Source organism: Acanthochromis polyacanthus, chromosome 1 (genome assembly GCF_021347895.1).
Source record: "Acanthochromis polyacanthus isolate Apoly-LR-REF ecotype Palm Island chromosome 1, KAUST_Apoly_ChrSc, whole genome shotgun sequence".
Taxonomy (NCBI): domain Eukaryota; kingdom Metazoa; phylum Chordata; class Actinopteri; family Pomacentridae; genus Acanthochromis; species Acanthochromis polyacanthus.
Window position 1 is genome coordinate 19,968,664 of NC_067113.1, and position 14,249 is coordinate 19,982,912.

General features: G+C 40.2%; 1 long non-coding RNA gene across 2 annotated transcripts; it reads left to right on the top strand.

Annotated features, from left to right (window-relative positions):
- The first annotated feature begins 1,605 nt into the window (after positions 1 to 1,605).
- Positions 1,606 to 12,179, top strand: LOC127536673 (uncharacterized). 2 transcript variants are annotated; one of them, XR_007945770.1, is made up of 3 exons: positions 1,606 to 4,116; positions 5,536 to 5,582; positions 10,331 to 12,179. It is a non-coding gene; the product is annotated as an uncharacterized LOC127536673 (long non-coding RNA). The 2 variants fall into 2 exon arrangements; XR_007945769.1 differs by lacking the exon at positions 5,536 to 5,582.
- Positions 12,180 to 14,249: the final 2,070 nt, after the last annotated feature.

Consider the following 14,249-nt stretch of genomic DNA (forward strand, 5'->3'; position numbering starts at 1 on the left):
CTGCACTTATTTTATATTCTATATCTTTAATGAATTGACATTTGTTTTGTGGAAATCTGTTTTCATGTTGTCATAGAAAGCCTTTTTTTTTGTAAGTTCTTGTCAAAAAACGTTATTGACTAGGATTCAGTGTTGCAGTGAAAGGGTGAAACTTCCAAGCAGATGAATATGTAGAAGCCAGGAACTGTATATCTTGGTTGTTTGATCATCCCATATTGAAGCCTCAGAGCCTTTCATTTTGAAGAACAAAAAATGATTTGTCCCATAACCAAAGACAAAATATTGCAATCTGCTTTAACATGAAAGCTAGTGAGCTTATTGAACAGTCAAACACATAGTCCAGTGCTCCATGTTCTAATTAGCATGGACCACATGAAATGGTTTAGGGGGTTAGTGTTAATTATTAAGTGGCTGAGTCAGTTCCAGCAACAGAGAGGTCACTAGGAACAGGACACTGAGCTCTTTTCCAATGAGTTAAAACCACTCTGCTTTTGAAGCTAATATCTGCTACTTTCATGTGATGCTGTCACACTCAATCATCGCATACTCCCACTCCCACACTCTGGCAAAATCACTTCCTTTAGCGCACGTTTGCTCACAGGCCCCTCATTCTGCGGTGGAGTACATCTCGTAGTAAAACCGAACAGGCAATCATGAGTTTCCATCCCGTCCTCCACCTCCCCACCCCCCGCCTCCTCCCTACCCTGATTATTCTGACAGTGCACTCTGTCTTTTCTGGGTTGCCTCTGCATGCCTCTGGGGTACAGATTATGGAGATAAACTTAGCAACAGCTAGCTGGGTCAGTCTGCACATCCCAATAGAAAGAAAGAGAGAGAAAGAACGAGGAAGAGCATGTGGGGGATTCGGCATGTGCCTGAATATGTGAGACTAAGCAGGTAAATCAGGTCAGCCTTTAACAGTGAAATCTTAGTTTTAGTGTTAAAGCTGAAGCTATGGTTTTGTTGGCTTTGCGGGAAATCAGTCACAAAAAAAAAGATGTCACCAATAGAGTCGACCTCAATATTTCCCAGTTGATACTATTCAAGATTAGTCATTAGGGTAAATTATTCTGTTGTTCTTTGGCCTCTGACATTATTGGATATTCTGAATATCTGAAGTAAACATTCAAACACAACAATTAGATTTAAATAATTCATCTGTCATTGAAGGTCCCTTTAGGATAAATAAATAAGAAGTGGGTTGAGAAGGTTGTCATTCACTGTTTCAATAATTAACCTTTCTAAATGCTATATTTGGAAATGGGCTTGGAGCAACAACACTCCGTGGCCAGAAATACACAAGGATATCCCAGCAGGAAGCAGTTCCACTGTGTCTTGCTGGAAACAATGCTTCTCCAGATAGTTATTTATGACCCAAATATGGAAAATCTGATAAGATGTTTTGTGCTTTGTTCCTGCATGCGTTCTTCAGTGTGGATTTTTACATCTTTTTGACAGTCAACTCTATACCTAAAGTCATACAGCAATAACAGCACTGTGGTGCATGAAAAGGAGAACCAGTTAATATATATTTTAACTTCAGGTTATTGTCTGCTGAGTTGATTATGCAAGACTGTTAATCTCAGCCAGACGGACATCAGTGTGGTCTTTAACTTTTACACTTGCGATGAATGATTTTCTTCCACAGGCACAGAACTGTCGGCACGCTGGCTTCGCTTCACTGAGGTTGTCTGGCTGAAAGACTGAGAAGCACAGACGGCAGAGGAGAGAGAGACAGAGAGAGGCTTCAATCTGTGACCAGGCCTCAGGTCATGTTCTGCTCTGACGATGAGCTCTCTGCTCTCGTTTCTATTTTCTCCTCTCCGTACACCTTTTTATAAAAGTTTGAGACAGACTATTACAGCACAGTTACATAATGAAGAAATTATAGTGAACATTAGTGGACTTGATTTGCACTCATACAGCAGAGATCCAGTTCTATCAGACAAATGCAGCACAATCTCCGAAAATGTACGTAAATGTCAGATGTTTTGCAGCGGGTTAACTGTTACTGTGTCTGCCCTCCCTTGAAGCAACAGGAAACAAACTGAGTTGAGAGTCTTAACTTGTTTCAGAGCAGTAAAGCAGGTTATTCATCATCTGACTCAGACATAAAGTACCACAGCTATAGCCTATAGCATTAGCTAGATCATTAAGAGTGCCATGGGAAGCAGCGTAAGTAGAGAAAATCCAGACGCAAGAAACTCTTGCTAAGAGGCGCTACCACAGGTCACAAAGTGCCTCTGCAAAACTCTTACAGTATTCACATTTATATTTTGGATACCTCTAAAGGAAATGCATCTGTTTGGATGCCAGGTTGCACTGTTAATGGTTCAGATGTTCTGTCAGCTGCATTTCTCTGCAGAGGGATTCTTACTGGGTCAGATGCATGCAGTATGCTCATACACTACATTTAATAATTGTGCGGACTGATAATACACATGATTAGTGCGTTGCTGAGTGTCAGTCCACCTCATTGCAACATTATCTGCCAGTAGCTGTTGTTCACTCAAAATTGTAACTACTCCTTTTTAGTTTGCCCCATTGTCACATCAAATGTGTCCAATGCTTTGTTACCAAATACCTGCAAAACAAAGCAGCCTCAGCTTTACCTTAAATTTATAGCTTTTAGAATTACTGTGCAAGGGTAAAAATAGGAAGATGCAAATTAAGATTGACACTGACATAAGACAGAAACATGTTAATATGTTTTCTTTTATGTTTGGGACAACAGATGCAAATTAGTACTGCTAAATCCGGCTTATTCACTGCAACCTTGTCTGAATTTATGAGATTGTATGTTTAATATTATTATGCGCTGTCCCATCCAAAGAAAGAAAGAAAGAAAGAAAGAAAGAAAGAAAGAAAGGAAAAAATTAAATAATAAATTTAGCAAAAAGAATATTGGATAATAAGAGGAATTAGATTGAGTTTAAAAGCCTCAATACAACATCTAAAACCACAAATGTATTTCATTAAGGAGAGATTATATGAAGCAGATAGCAGAGATTTATTGCAGCATGTGAACATGTTATAACGTGTTTTGGCGGTTAGACTCTGGTGAGAAATTATATCATAATGTGCGGCGCCAGATGAAGGTAGGACGTTAAGACAGGACAGGAATCTACACTCAGTTACTAGTTAAAATAGGTGCATCTACTTAAGCTACAGAAGTACTAGGATAAATCCAGCCTTTTTGAAGGTCATAATATTCAGTTGTTGTTAAAACTATGCCCATTACAGAAAGATATTTGAAATATTTTGCTGACCTCATTTCTAAAATAGGTCATGGAGTTAATGTCAGAATTTCCCAGTGAAACCCACACTGTATAAATTTCTCTCTTTTTTACACAATTTACAGTTTTTTTCTGACATTTTTCCTCTTTTGTTAAATTACAGATCATAAATAATAAAATCACAGAAAAAGGATATTAATTGCCGTGTTTGGAAACAGGACAAAAATGTAAATAATTTGTTTTTATACAGTGTTTGACCACAAAATTATACAAATATTTACAGTATTTAGGTCGACAAAACAGTATTATTTTAGTTATTTTCCATTTAAAAAAAATAGGATTAAAAATAATTAATTAAATAAAATATACATTTTTTAACTGTCTCAACTTCAAGCCTCTTCATTTTTACAAATGGTAATTCACTCTTTTGAAACAACTGACCAGAAAGTGACACTATTTTACTGTATTTAAATCCTCTACAATATAATTATTTTGAAGACACTGGCTGTCATTTTCACTGTTCCAGCATCATTTTTCTTGCACTCCTTGCTGCCAGGTATTTACTATTGTTTTATGGCATTTTTTTTCTTTCCAGTGCAGTCACAGAGCCTTAAATTGTCTGCATTTCCCTCTCTGCAAAACTGGCCTCTCTCTCTCTCTCTTTCTGTCGTTTTTTTTCTTTCTCCTTCTGTCTGACTTTGACTGTTGCCATGGAGACGCGGGCAGTAATGCTCCCTGGGATGCCTGATCTTTGGGCAGTGAGGTCATGTGGTGCACACGAGACACAAGCAGACGAGGAGAGTCAAGCAGACGGAGACAGGCAGGATTTGGGGGCAGGCAGACAGTGGAGGATGCCAGAGGAGTGTGTCACCTCCGACTGGTTAGTAATCTGGTCCACACACACACACACACACACACACACACGGACACACACACACACACACACACACACACACACACACACACACACACACACACACACACGGACACACACACACACACACACACACACACATGTTTGTACTTCTATCTTAGTGAGGACATCCATAGGCGTAATGCATTTCCTAGAGCTTTACCCTAACCTTAACCATCACAACTGATCGCCTAACCCTAATCCTTACCCTAACCCTAACCAAACCTCAATTCATACCTGTTCTCTAAAAACAAGTCTTCACCCTCAAACATGGCTGTTTCAAAGTGAGGACCGGCCAAAATGTCCTCACTTTGTAAAAATGTCCTCACTTTGATAGTTAAATGCAGAAAATGGTTCTCACAATGTAGCAAGTACAAGAACACACACACACACACACACACACAGACACACACACACACACTCACTGTGTACGTATTCCTATGCTTGTGGGGACCTACCATTGACTCCCATTCATATCTAACCCCTAACCCTTACCCTAAGCCTAACCTTAACCTTCACCAAAACAATGCCTAACCCTAAAGAAACGTTTTTGCACTTTTACTTTTTTCAGTAACAACAACATGGCCAAGAAAACGCTGTTTCCCCTCATGGGGACCCAAATGAGGTCCCCACAAATGACATTTCTTTTGGTTTTCCTATGGTTGTGAGGACATTAGGTCCCCACAACCCCTATAATTACCCGCCCACACACACACACACACACACACACACGGACACACAAAGGAAGCGTGACAAAATAAAGACCGAGTCTGGGTCTTCCTTGTAGCTTCTTGTTTTAACAGTACAGTGTTTTTTTCCTCTCTAATTGTGAGTCTCCATGTGACTCAGTCAGCTGTTTACTTAACTGGGCCCCTGGGTGCAGCAGCAGACACAACAGCCAAAATCTGGCAAGTAGATGGTGGTGTTTATGGAGAGATTTTTTATTCCTGACTAAAGAACAAGCACATAAAGTTGTATAATACAGGTAATTTATGTACATAAAAACCTAATGAAACAGGGAGAACCTAGAGCAGGGTTATTGATTGCAGATATTCTTACAAAATATGAGAGCTTAAATAAAAACACAAAGGTACTATGTGTGTTGACAGCTGTTATGTTTTACAGTTAAATAACAGAAATATCAATTTGTAGTATTCATTTATATTCTAATAATTCCTGGATATAAAGCGCAACATTTTGCACAACAGGAATGCAGTCTTTAATGTCACTGACCAAAAACACAGTTTATTTCCATATGTGAAAGGAAATTTTGGCTATAAATGTGGTGAAATCTATTAAATTAAACAGCATATGAAGAAACAAAATGAATTATGAAACAGGACTTCTTATATTTTATTTAATAGCTTTTGCTTGTATATTTGCCAGGGTCCATATAGAGCTACATATGGTTGCTGGAGGAAGAAATGCTGCAGGTATGATTTGCTTGTTTTCAGATTTCTTGGTTTGAATTCATTTAGAAAACAACTAAATAAGCAAATGAATAACACAGATTCAAGATCTAAATTAAAGCTGTACCCAACGTTGGACGGGTTCTCGCATCCTTGTTGATCAGTGAATCCACACGTGTCCACCAGGTGGTGCTGCAACTAAGAGTGTCATCTTATGGATGTGATGAGGGCTGGACTCTGATCACACATGACTCTGATCACACATGTAAAATTTTAGGCAGATTGGAGCATGTTCAGATGAGATATAGAGCGTTTCCTGTCCATCCACTAGGTGGTGCTGTGACCGAGTATGTATATTGACCCATAGATGTGATCAGGATTGGAGTGTGTTCACAGATGTAAAGTTTCAGGCAGATCGGAGCATGTACAGGCTAGTTATAGAGCATTTCCATCCATCCACCAGGTGGCGCTATGACTATGGATATATATCCATCCATTCTCTATACACCGCTTTATCCTCACTAGGGTCGCAAGGGTGCTGGAGCCTATCCCAGCTAACTCGGGGGAAGGCAGGGGACACCCTGGACAGGTCGCCAGTCTGTCTCAGGGCTACATATACAGACAAACACCTACCTACCATACCTACAGGCAATTTAGAGTAATCAATTAACCTCAGCATATTTTTGGACTGTGGGAGGAAGCCGGAGTGCCCGGAGAAAACCCACGCGTGCACAGGGAGAACATGCTAACCATGCAGAAAGATCCCAGGCCCACCCTGGATTTGAACCGGGGATCTTCTTGCTGCAAGGCGGAAATGCTAACCACTAGACCACTGTGCAGCCCTATGGCTATATATGTAAATGTGAATGTCATCAGGGCAGGACTCTGATCATACATGTAAAGTTTGATGCAGATCGGCGCATGTTCAGGGCAGTTACACTACATTTTTCATTTCATGGTGAATTCATAGCGAATTGTAAATTTCCGAGCCTGTCTTCATAGAAAAAACGACCACATAGGTCATCTGTACATGCCCGTATTACGACCGAGTGTTACGTTTTGACATTAAAGCTGCTGTCCGGAGTATCTGTTTGTTTTCAATTTATGTATCATTTTTTTAACAAAGCTTAAATGTGTTAGTCTAGTTCGATACTATAATATAAAGTTAGTATAACGCGATATGAAAATTTATTCCTGAGCTCCGCCTTCCTCTCATAGACCCCCATGTTATTCCAAAAAGCGCCGGTTGCTGCCGACCAATCAAGTTCGAGCTTCAGCTTTGTCATGCTGTCAATCAACGGTTACGCGCACAGCAAGCAAGCCCATGCAGAGGTGGGCGAGCTACGCACTACGCAACCGCGCGCACATTTGTTTTGCTTGTGGAGGAGAGAGCATCAGGGCTCAGCAACTTCCAGAAAAGTTACCAATCCCACGGCTTGTCAGGCCAAGAGACTGCAGGACGTTTTTTGGCTCGGGGTGCTCGCGTCGCTCCCCGACCACAGCCTCCATAGCCCGGCTGACGCCTTCGTTTAGATGCCCGACCTCTGGAGGAAGATGTTGGGGCGTCTGGGACATACTCTTCATCAGAGGAGTCATGCAATTCTGAACTCTAGATAGAAATAAATAAACAATGTACGGTAACACATATACACGCGTAAATGCACTAAGTTTGATAAACAACGTCATCGAGAGGGATACACGAGTGTAATCACATATTGAAACTTTACTAGTTCGTCCTAGCAGATTCATGTTATTTTGGTATTAGGACAAGTTAGACTCAATACAGCATTCTAACGTAATTCCTTTATTATTTACTAAATGTAGAAGAGGGGAAAACAGCAAAACAGGCGAGATGCTGCAGCACTCCGGGCACTTCTCTCATGTACTGCGCGCGTGCAGAAATAAAGGGGCGAAATCAGAGGGAGGGAGGGTGGGACCACCAGTGTTTTAGGAGACGCTGCGATTCAAACTCTGGACAGCAGCTTTAAGCGACCTCTAGCGGTTGAGTAAATGTTGACACTCCGGTGTCTCAGCTGAAACGTCACCATAAACAAACTTTTACCTAACACTATCCCTAACCCTAACCATAACCATAACCCTAAACCCGTGTTGCGAAAGTGAGGAAAAAGCCGTTTCGCAAATTAAATCCCGTAATGCATTCCTGTCTCCCGTAGGGGCACTAACGTAAATACGCTCTCATGGGTTGTATTCCAGGGCACGTTACATACGACCTGTGTGGTCGTATGAGTTTGAGGCCTTGTTGAAATTTCCAGGGGTCGCCATTTCCACACCCTCAGACTTTTGCAGAGCATTTTGATAACTTTTGATCACCCATGCCTGCTGTACATCCTGGCCAAATTTCAGCTCTTTGGTGGTATCCTGTTTGAATATATAGCTTTTGAAAATGGTTAAAAACGACCAAAAATACGACACATAATTCAAAATGGCCCACTTCCTGTTGAATTTTGGTCATGACTGTCAACTGCATTTTTGTGCATCTTGATGAGTTACATATGCCTACCAAATTTCACAACTCTGGATGACACGCACTGATCGTAGTAAATGTTTGAAATGTTCCAGGTGGCGCTGTGGAGCTATTTTGACACACACATATGCAATTCCCCTAAAATATGAAATTCTTGAGGAGTCCTGATATGTGTGTTAATTTTGGCGAGCTTTTGAGCATTTTTAACCTGTCAAAAACTACTTTGTCACGGAAACAATGCATTGCCACAGCAACAGCGTTTTATGGATCGTCAACATCTTCACACTGTGGCATCGTTAAGGCGTGAACACTGAGCTGTCAAATTTCTAGAATGATATGACAAAGTATCGGGCAATGTTACGTACAAATGTAATGACAAGAACTCCCTGTTGCCAGTAGGTGGCGCTATGAGTATTTCTAAATTCATAAGTGTGGATGTGTTCTGACCCGGACTGATGTCCATCATGTGAAATTTGGTCCAGATTGGACCAAAATTCCAGCTGAGATATAAGTAATTCAATTTTCATGGCGAAACATCAAAATTTGTAGCGCCGCCACAGACACGTCCTTCGATGACGAGTAACCATTTTCTCTGGGAAGCATCATCAACGTGTTTGGGCTTATGTCACCAAATTTAAGGTGAATCTGATCAACCTGCTGACAATAGTACATCAAAGTGTAAAACAATTGTATTTCCTGATACCACAAGGTGGCACTATGACTGTGAATGTATATAACTACATGGATGTCGTCAGGGTGGGACTCTGATCATACATGGAAAATTTCAGGAAGATTGGAGCATGTTCAGGCAAGTTAGACAACACTTCCTGTTTGATGGTGAAGGATCAATATTTTTGGGAGTCACCATGGCCACGCCCTAAGACTTTCGAAGAGCATTTTGATAACTTTTCATCAGGAAGGACTGTTGCATGTACTGGCCAAATTTGAGGTCTCTCGGACTTACCCCCGATAAGTTATTAATCAGAAAATATTTACAGCTAAATCAAGATGGCCAACTTCCTGTTGGGTTTAGGGCGTGGCCGTGATTGACTTTTTCGTGTGTCCTGATGTCCTGCATATGCCCACCAAATATTGTGGCTGTAGATGAAATGTTGTGGCAGTTGGCATAATGACCACTTTTTCAATTTTACATGGGGCACTATGGAGACATTTTGCCACACGTGCGCAACTCCCATAAAATATCAAATTTTTCACCAGTCCTGATGTGCATGCAAAGTTTGACGCATTTTGCGGTATGTTTAGGCAGCCAAAGTGGAGTTTGAAAAGAGTGAAGAAGAAGAAAAAGAAACCCTTGGGTTTCAATAGGGTCCATCAGCACCATTGGTGCACGGACCCTAATAAAGGAACTGAAAACCAGAATATGATCCCATGGATGGACATGTACACACTGATATGTAAATCTGAGTGGGTGTCTTTAAGTATCTACAGCATACAGTGTGTGAAGTGGATCCATTCAAAACACATTTTCATTTTCATTTTTTTTTTGTTGTTTAAGCTGTTAAAATGTATCATTCTAAGCCACCCGTGTGTTTGTCAGAGCACAAGAATCAAGAGTGGACATTGTTCTTGGACTAGATTTGTCGTATTCGCAGTGAAGTCCGCTACATCAACACCCAGCACTGCCCTCGTCATGGTGATGAATGCGGCCTCTTTCCCTCCGGTGGGTGGGATGGTGCTGTTTACACGGCGTGGTTGCTGCGAATGCATCTCGAGCAGCCGACGTGCAGTCGTTGCCATGGTTACCGGTGGCACGCCAACGTTTTACAAGTGCAGGAGGATTGGGAGGGAGGGGAATTACATGGGAACATGTGTGTGTATGTGTGTGGTGAGGGCGAAGACGGGGAGGAGGAGGAGGAACTGCAGGGGAGGGAATGATGTTGTTGCTGCACTTCCTTTCATGATGTCCTGTTTCCTCTCCTTTATGGGGCGGAGTGTCATCTCTCTCTCTCTCTCTGCCTCTTTTTGTGCATTTTCAAAAATGCATTTTAGGGATTTCTAAATGGATTAGATTATATTCAGTTTTACTGTAACTACAACACAGTAAAATAGTCTAACCAGAAGTGCAAAAAAAGCAGCTAAAGTGGAGTGCAATGGAATAGCTAATGAATAAATCTGTAATTCAATAGCTCCTCCATTTGAGGGAGAAATCAGACTTCAGGTTCCAAACAAAAAGATTAAAAAACACCTCTGGCTCATTACCCTCCACCTTCCTGTTCACCGCTGATAATAAATCCCAATTCTTTCTCCCTGTCTTTTGTTTTGACAGAAACAGATCAATACCAAACCCTCTCCTCATGAAGATAAAAGAAAGCAGGAGAGAGAAGCAGATGAGAGGGAAAAGGGGGTTGAAGAGAGAAAGCAGCCAGCAAGAGCTGAACTCAACAGGGGAAGGAAAATGGTGAAATATTCATGAGAGAGAGACGGGAGACCAGAGAGGAAAGAGACAAAGAGTTGGACACGGTGCGGATCTACATGTGTGTGTATGTGGAAAAAGCGGGTATTATCCTTAATAAGAGGCCTCGCCTTTTATCTGGAGCGCCTCTTATAGCCTCCTGCTGATTTCCATAGACAAGAGCTTCTATATACAGAAGCACGCTTACATCCAAATACAGATGATGAGGGAATATATAGCCTGGTGTAGTGAGTGTGTGTGTGTCTGTGAAGCTCAGTTTCGTGCCTTCGTGTCGAGGATAGAAGATAGACTGTATAAAAAAAATTATTATACTGTATGGGAAAGAACAGAGCAGAAGGCCTGTTGAGACAAACCTTTGAAAAAGATCTTACGTTATACAACCTGTTTCTTTAAACACACAGTGAGAGGATCTGATGACTGGAGGTTGACTTTGCTTCAGTGTTATCAGTGGCTGCCCTCTTCTGGCCTTTAGCTCACACTGTTGCACTGATAAACACTGCTAATGTTTGCTCCACACGACACCAAAGTAGTCATTGGCTTTGAGGTGGACACAGAAAAAATACTGCCTGTTTAGTAAAACTTTGAGGTATCTGTACTTTACTTAAGTATTTCCACACTTTAAAAAAATGCTGTAACTCAGTGGTGATAATCTGGCAGCAAGTGTATGAGAAAAAGTACTAAAACTAGTGAAAACAACAGCAAATATTTGTAAAATAGTTATGTTTTTAGGGGATTTAAAGACAGTGAAAACAGTGTAGTCTTACGGTCAAATGTAAAAAAATTAAAAAAAAACCTTCAAACTAATTAAAAATAATACAATTTTTCAATCCTTAAAATAAATAATTTCTCTTTCAAAAGTTTGCAAACAAGTGTGAAATAATGACATGTTTGGCTCATTTAAATACAGTAAGACTTGTGTCATTTTATGCTGAAATGCTGTAAAATTATATTTAGAATTTTATATTATATTTGGAATTATTTTTGTAAAATTACAGATTTAAATGTCAATCTTCTCTACAGATGTTTAACAAATAACATGCAAAAAAGTTTTTTTTATATTTGTGATTTCACTAGGTGTTATATGTAATTTTTTTAAAAATGTGCAAAATAACAGTAAATTATTCCCAAAAAATATTAGATAAATTAAAAGATGGTGATTTTTTTTACAGTGCATTTAGTGCTACTTTAATACATTTCAGAGTGAAATGTTGTATTTTCTACTCCATGATATTTTTCCGTCAGCTTTACTTTTAAGATGGAGATTTCAGACAATAGTGAGCATACCGAGCTATTTACAATTAAAAAACACATTTATAAAGTAAACTGGTGGCTTCAAAACATTTTAACTTGAGTTGTCAACAGCTTCAGCAAACTGTAGTCTTCTCTTGGGCTTTAAGAAATATTTTATGTTCTACATCATTTAGCAGAGGTTTTTCCAATTAAGAAGTTCTAGAATCACAAATTTCCTGTCATCCATTTCCGTTTGTTTTCTCAATTGCAATTTATTATATTACAGTATAGTATTGCTATTGATGCCAAGAAGACACATGATGAACTATAGCACCACATATCAGAAAGTTGCTCCTTTGTGGGGATGGCCTTGGAATTTTAAAGATTTAGAAAGGATTTTTTTTGTTTATTTATTTCATCTATTTATTTTTCCCTGGTTTGGTGGTAATAATTAAACTGTGCTGCCACATAACGTACAGTGTTGATATTATGTTATTTACTCAAATACATCACTGCTTTGTCTAAGCTGAGATCCTACTAAAAATGATCTGAAAGACTGGAGCAGGATGCTTAAATTCCTAAATAAGAATTGATCATTTTCCTGACAGATTTTCACACCTGATTCCTACAAAACCCATGAACCTACATGTGGCAGGTTCCTGCTTCTCTCGTGTCTCTGCAGCTGATAACATGACAACAATGATCACCTCATGCAACAGTTAGAACAATCCATCCATCATCTATACACCGCTTAATCCTCATGAGGGAGATGAGGATTATAGGACAACATAGAGACACAAGCAAACGCGCTCACATTCACACCTACGGACAATTTTGAGTTACCAGTTTATCTCAGCTTGTTTTTGGACTGTGGGAGGAAGCCGGAGTTGCTGGAGAAAACCCACACATGCACAGGAAGAACATGCAAACTCCATGTAGAAAGACCCGAGACCCAGACCAGGACACAAACCAGGGATCTTCTAGCTCCAAGACCACAGTCCTAACCACCCAGTAAACCAAATTGTGAGAAGTTTTCTCTTCTTCCAAAACAAGTGCAAGGCGCATAAAAGCATCAATAAAACATCACTATTATAACAGTATATATAAAACTTAAGTGAGTAACAATAGGCATAGTCAAAATTAAATAAAGCATCACACACTCCCAAGACTTTCTGTGGAAACATCTTATTGCAGGAGTTTGTGTGCATTCAGGTGCCACACAGATCCAGTCTCACACACACACACATACACACACACACACACACACACACACACACACACACACACACTGAAACCTTGCAGAACCAAAGGCGACGGTTAGTCTAATCCAACTTGTCAACTGCAGTGATTCTCTGCTCCACCCAGGGATGGACTGAAGGCCGAGATGTTGCTGGTTTGACTGGTCTGGGGATCAGCTAACAAAGAGCATCCATGTAAAGGTGTTGGTTTAGGAGCAGTTTCACACTCCCTCTGACCTGCACTCTGCACACATTAAAGCCTCCAAACACGTGATGCGATGAATTACCGGAAAAGGTCGAGATTTGAGCTTGACGGATGCAGTTAGTCTATCAACTCTACAAAACAAAATATCTGACAAGGTTTTTAAATTTGGTTGAAAATCGATCAAGGATTCAAAATTCCAGTGATATCAGACAGACAATAATCAGTACACGCTCCATCTACATTTCAATTAGCTTAATTTTTCATATATTATTCATTTAGTTAGCTGCTCTGCTTTATTCTCTGCAAGTGAAGCTTAAATTCCTTTGAAACTCAACAAATGTCATCACCAACTTCGTTGTTTCTCTCCCCCCCTCAGGCTCAGAGTCTTGGCCCTCTTTCAACTGAAACTCCTTCTCCTGCTCTCTGTCCGGGCATGACGTTTTTGGCTGTCTTGTCACTTGCCTCCAATCTCTTTTTTGGAGTTTACAGTATACTTTCCATCCTCGGCTGGTTTGCCCAGAATAAACCAGAACTTAACATAAAAGCTGTTTCCTTCCAAAGGAATTTCTCATAGATTCCCCCCCTGTGAATCGTTGCACTGTGTCTGATATTTTTTGCTTATCTCAGAGACTGAACTTGCAGCGAAGGAGAGAACAGATGGGTTTCAGTTCACAATATGAAGATGGAAGTAAATGCCAAGTAGCAACGGTTGGCTTCAAGACAACAGAAACTCCTGCAGGTACATACATGCCTGCAGAGAGCCTGATGACTGTGTCACCACTGAGAAATCAAGTATGAGAGTGCACGTGTGTGTGCCTACATGTGTGTGAGCATATGTGTGTGTTGGAATAAATCTAATAGATAATCCTTGAGTGAAACTTCTCCTATGTCGCTGGCTGTCAGCTGCTCTGCTCCCATATTTACATGCTTCAGTTCCAGCAAGCACAGATGAAGTGGTTTGCTTTTCACTTCTTAAGAATAATATCAGCCTGTAATGGTTTCAAGTAATTTATCAGGCTTATTTTTCGTGTAAAAATACAATGAGGATGCCTATAGGTGCAGGATTCAATTTAATAAAAAAGAAAAACACGGAAATTAT